Raw genomic sequence first — 5,945 nt, 5'->3', positions numbered from 1 at the left:
AAATCCATATATCAGCTTCTGATATTGCATGAATATATCTGGATTGGAAATAATATGTTGTTCTCTGTTTTTAAATGTGATGATCACATGTATTCATAATGCCTGCCATTTTGGGATCTTAGGGCTTTTTGTAGACTTAACATCATCCCACTCAGGGTATCACATACATACAATTATTGTTGTAGCCTATCCAGTTACCTGTGCAGTTTGTTTGGACATTTGTCCCAAGAGGGATCCTGGAGAGACAGAGTGTCGGGGAGGAGTCAGAAAGGAAAAGCGAGGGAAAGGAGAAGAAGAAAATGGAGTTGTTGCTGAATAAACCTTTAGTTAAATCCATATAAGATTTCCTTGTGTGTATGACAGAAGCAGCTGTAAAACAATTAAGTTCCTATTTTATAAAAGGGAACAGACAATTGGCCAAAGATATGCAGCTGCCTAGGAGAACAAAGTCATACAATTCAAGAGGTGTATCTCAGGATCCCTTGCCATGTCACAGTACATACACTTAAACTGGACACAGCCACTCACAAGCAAAGCATTGCATTTCCATCAAGTAGTATAAGAGACATATTAGCTGTCAGAAATCATGTGCTTTTGTTTACAAAAAAAACTCTACATGGCTTTAGGGGTGACATCACCAGAAGCACATGCATGTTGACATCACTGGGAGCAGTCAGAAGCAGGCTTACATCACCAAAAATGGTCAGAGGTAGGCCTATGTCACCTGAAATGGTCAGAATCAGGCCTGTGCCCTCACCCCAGAGGTTCTGCCCCCACCCCAGAATATGCCTGGGCATGCGACCCCTCTACAAACACACCCCAACACCCTGGACCAATAGGAACATGTTTCAGAGCCCAGAAAGGCCTGACAGTGCTTCTGTGATTATGGAATTGTGGCCATTTTATGTAACCTTATTGGCTGAAATGGGATCAAGTGACTAAGTACAGCCCCTGTGGCAGAGTGCTTAGAGGAAGCCATTTTACAGTTCTGCAGAGACCATGGAGGATGCTAGGACTCTGCTGTGGGCCTATCGTTGACACCAGCACTACAGAACATTAAGCTTGGGAAAGGCAAGGTCATGTATATGGCACCAAAATGCCTGACCTAACCTCCAGCAGCCCTGATAACAACCACATGGCGATTTTTACCGTGGGACCGGATCCGGATCCAGAAACAACCTTCCCAGTGAACCAGTATGATGAACTAGAAAGCAATGGGGGGCGCTGTAACACCAACCCTGCTTTTGCTATGGAAACTAAAGCCAGAGAGCCTCCTGCCACTGCCCCCCAAAACAGAAGCGTAAGTTCATCAAATTCTGAAACAGAAGCTCCTGTGAAACACAAGCTACATTGGAAAAAAATGGATGAAGAAGAGGCCTCATCATTATTGGTATGATGGCGGCTGTTTCTGCAACCCAGACTGAGACTTTACTGATGATTATGCGTGTGGCTGACATTCTTGTTTGTCAACCAGGCCCTGACATTTTTGGTGTGACAATAAGTGCTGCAGGTTCTTCTAGTGAAAGTTGGACATCGTGTGATTGCCTGATACTAACTTCAGGCAGCCCGAGATCCTCTTACTGCAGGACTGTAAGCTTTACTTCATCATCTGAAAGTGGAGAGGAGGAGGAGGAAGCCATGGATGGCAGTGTGATTACAAAATCTGAAGAGCAAACCCTAATTGAGGAACCTGACAAGCTGGTAAGTCTGTCAGCCTCCCAGGAGAACACTTGCTTGTTAAACTCCTGCTTCTGGTAAAGATGCATGTTAATATATTCTAAAAAGAGTTTGTCAGATTTCTTTTCAAACTGCCACATTTCATAGATTTCTGCAACCCTGGACCCCTTAGCTACAGTGACACTAAGTTCTACCGTACTCCAGGTCCCTACCAAGGCCTCCCTTCTCCTCATCATTGTGGGTGCATGACTCCATTTGATGGGCTTCTGCGCATGTCCTGAACAGGAAACAGGAGTTTGCCATCCCCCTTGACAGGTAAAACGGGAAAGAAGAGTCTATGCTGTGGGTACACTGTGATCTTGACAATTACGAAATAGAGAGTGGTTGAAAGCTCTCATAAAATATTTTGGGATGATCCACTGGAAATTGCTTTTTAAAAAAGGACAAAGGCTCATAAAATCAAGATAACAGATATTTTCATTCACCTGTACCCTGTAATACAAACACACAAAAGAGGTCCTCCCCTCAATAAAACATCTCTAGGTTCCAGAGGTTCTGGAAACTGCTTTGCTGCTATGGAACTCTGCACCTCTGCACTGTTTTTGAGCATTTCTTTCCACTCATGTTCTCTTATTATTTATTTATTTACACAGTCAGACAGGTGTTATTGACTGGTTTGTTTTATCCAGACATCGAGTCCTTCCCAAGGACCTGGGATGGCTGGATTTTATTATCAATGCTGTTGCTGTTATTATACATATCATCGCAGAATATAGGCTGTTCCCAGTAAAGTTGCTTTTTGTAATTGGCTGGTGGTGATTTCCATGGCCCCTATGGTGTTGAGGTGCTCTTCAAGTTGTTTTGGAATTGCACCTAGGGCACCAGTTACCACTGGGATTATTTTGGTCTTTTTCTGCCACAGCCTTTCAATTTCAGTTTGTATATCTTTGTTTTTTGTTATTTTTTCTATTTCTTTTTCTTCTATTCTGCTATCCCCTGGTATTGCTATGCTGATTATTTTGACTTGTTCTTCTTTCTTCTCAACTACAGTTATATCTGGTGTATTGTGTGGCAGGTGTTTGTCTGTTTGTAGTCGGAAGTCCCATAATATTTTTGCATCTTCATTTTCGACAACTTTTTCAATTTTATGGTCCCACCAATGTTTGGCTACAGGTAGCTTGTATTTTTTGCAGATGTTCCAGTGTATCATCCCTGCTACCATGTCATGCCTTTGTTTGTAGTCAGTCAATCTTTTTACAACAGCTGATTAGGTGGTCCACGGTTTCATCTGCTTCTTTACAAAGGCGGCACTTGCTGTTTGTTGTTGATTTTTCGACTTTTGCTCTTATTGCATTTGTTCTTAGTGCCTGTTCTTGTGCAGCCAGTATTAAACCCTCTGTTTCTTTCTTCAAGTTGCCATTCGTAAGCCATTGCCAGGTCTTGGTGATGTCTGATTTTCCACTTATATTGTGCAAATATTGACCATGCAGGGGCTTATTTCTCCATTTTTCTGCTCGGTTCTTGACTTGTTCTTTCTTGTAGGCCTGCTTTGTTTCATTGGTGTTGAATAGTTTCTCGTTCTTGACCATTTTAAGTGCATCTTCTTCACTGTCCTTGATATATTCTTCAAGGCCTCTTTTCTCCTCCTCTACTGTTTGATGGACTTGCAGCATTCCTCTTCCACCTGAGCTGCGAGGGAGGTAGAGCCTATCGACATCACTGCAGGGGTGCAGAGCATGATTGATGGTCATGATTTTCCTGGTCTTACGATCTAGCATCTCTAGCTCTGCCTGGGTCCAGTCTATTATTCCTGCAGTGTATCTGATAACAGGTATAGCCCAGGTATTTATGGCCTGTATGGTGTTCCTGCCATTGAGTTTGGACTTTACTGTAGGATCTTTCTAACTCTCCTGATGTATTCGCTTCCAATTTTTCTTTTAACTTCAGTGTGTGCAATGTTATCTGCCTGGAGAATGCCCAAGTATTTGTAATGTTCTTTCTCTTCCAGGTTCTTGATATTGCTTCCATTGGGTAGTTCTATTCCTTCTGTTTTTGTTATTTTTCCTCTGTTCATTATGACTGCAGCACACTTGTCTAGTCCAAACTCCATTGCTATATCGCTACTGAATATACGGACAGTGTTTAGCAGTGATTCAATTTCGGACTGGGACTTTCCATACAACTTCAGATCGTCCATGTACAGCAGATGGTTGATTTGACTTGATGTTTTAGATGTTTTGTATCCGAGTCCTGTTTTGTTTAGTATATGTGAAAGTAGAGTCATGGCGATTACAAACAACAGAGGGGATAGTGAGTCCCCTTGGAAAATGCCTCTTCTAATGCTAACCTGTCCAAGTGTCTCGCCATTGATTGTTAACTGTGTACTCCACATGCTCATTGCTTTTTTAAATAAATATCTGAATGTTTTTGCTGACACCAGTTGTTTCTAAACATTTTAGTGTCCATGTGTGAGGCAATGAATCGAAGGCTTTCTTGTAGTCAATCCATGCAATACTTAGATTGGTTTTTCTTCTCTTGCAATTTTCTAAAATCATTTTGTCAATCAGCAGCTGGTCTTTTGTGCCTCTGGTGTTCAGACAATTTCCTTTCTGTTCAACTGGAAGCTGTTTGTTAGTTAATAAGTGTTGCATCACTTCATCTGCTATTATTCCCGTTAATAATTTGGACATGGTTGGCAGGCAGGTTATTGGTCTATAATTACTTGGAACTGCACCTTTTGCTGGGTCTTTCATGATGAGATGAGTTTTCCCAGTTGTTAGCCATTGTTCAATATCACCTCCTTGCAAAATGTGATTGAACTGTTTTGATAGTTGTTTATGAAGGCTTGTTAGGTGTTTAAGCCAAAAGCCATGCAGTTCATCGTCGCCTGGCGCAGTCCAATTTTTAATTTTCTTTGCTCTTTCACTTATTAATTCTGGTGTTATTATTAGATCTTGCATTTGTTGGTTACATTTTTCGACCTCTTTCATCCAGCCTGCTTTTTTATTATAATCTATTGGATTGTCCCATAATTTCCCCCAGAATTGCACTGTTTCTTCTTCATTTGGTGTTTCCTTGTTTCTTGCAGTTTCTCCTTCTGTGCTTTGGTAGAAACGTCTCTGATTTGACTGGAATTGGAGATTCTGCCTGTGTTGTGTAATTCTGGCTTCATATCTGCTAATCTTCTTTGACACTGCAGTTATTTGCTGCTTTATTATTTCCAGGACTTCTCTAATTTTCCTTGAATCTAGGTGGTATTTTTGGATCAGATACTGTTTGGTTTTTTCATTCTTCAGCTTCTTGTCGTTCATATCTTTCAGTTTACTAGCATCTGATCTTAGCCTGGAGATTTTATTTTCTAATCTAATCTTCCATTTAGGTGATGTACTGCTTTCTTTTTTTACAGGTCCACTGATCTTATATCCGAGCTCTTGTGTTGTTATTGTTGCTGCACTGTACATTAGTTGGTTTGTTTCTTTCAAATTATTGGTTGTTATTTCTGCAAATGCAGCATTGACATCTTTTAATGCCTGAGGAAGTTGTTTTTTGGCAACTGTTTTTAGAGCTGGAAGTCGAACCCTGGTGGTTGTTTGGTTCATGTGCTCAGTTATTTTTTGCTTTAGTTCTTGTTGCTTTTCTGTTAAACAGCATTTGGGTTTTTGAGGTGAAGGCAAAGGGGAGGTTGCCTGGTTTTCATTTTGAAACAGCAGCAACAGTGGCATCCTCTATTTCGAACTCCTCCTCCACCTGTTCCTGAGCAACTTCTTCAGTTGGTGGTAATTCTTCTTCCATATCTTGAGCCTGTGTTGCTCTTTGCAGTTCTTCCAGCTCAACTCCTGTGAATACTTTATTTCTGATTATGAATCTTCTCTGGTCTGCTAGCCTTTGTTCTGTTATTTCTGTATCTGGATGCTTCTCTTTCCAAATTTGGTACATTCTTTTTAAATAACCTCTTCTAGTTGGACTAGACTTGTAATAGCAGATCATTATTTCCTTGTTGGCATTTTTTGTATATTTTTTCTGGTTAAGCGACGTTTCTTCCAGTAACCTTGCAGTCTCCAGCCCTGGTTGCTCAACTGAAGATCCTGAGTCCTGTTGCCCACTTGCCACCAGATGTCCAGGGACTCCAGCACCTGGCATGGTCCTTGTTGACCCGGGCGACGACCGATCCGGTATAGATTTATTAAAGTTACGTCTCACCATATTGTTGATGGGAGAGGCACTCTTTGTCTGACTCCTCTGGTGAGACCTGTCCAGTATGGTTGGAC

The sequence above is a fragment of the Hemicordylus capensis genome, chromosome 1, assembly GCF_027244095.1.
Source record: "Hemicordylus capensis ecotype Gifberg chromosome 1, rHemCap1.1.pri, whole genome shotgun sequence".
In the NCBI taxonomy this organism is placed as follows: domain Eukaryota; kingdom Metazoa; phylum Chordata; class Lepidosauria; order Squamata; family Cordylidae; genus Hemicordylus; species Hemicordylus capensis.
Note: the sequence above shows the minus strand (reverse complement) of the source record.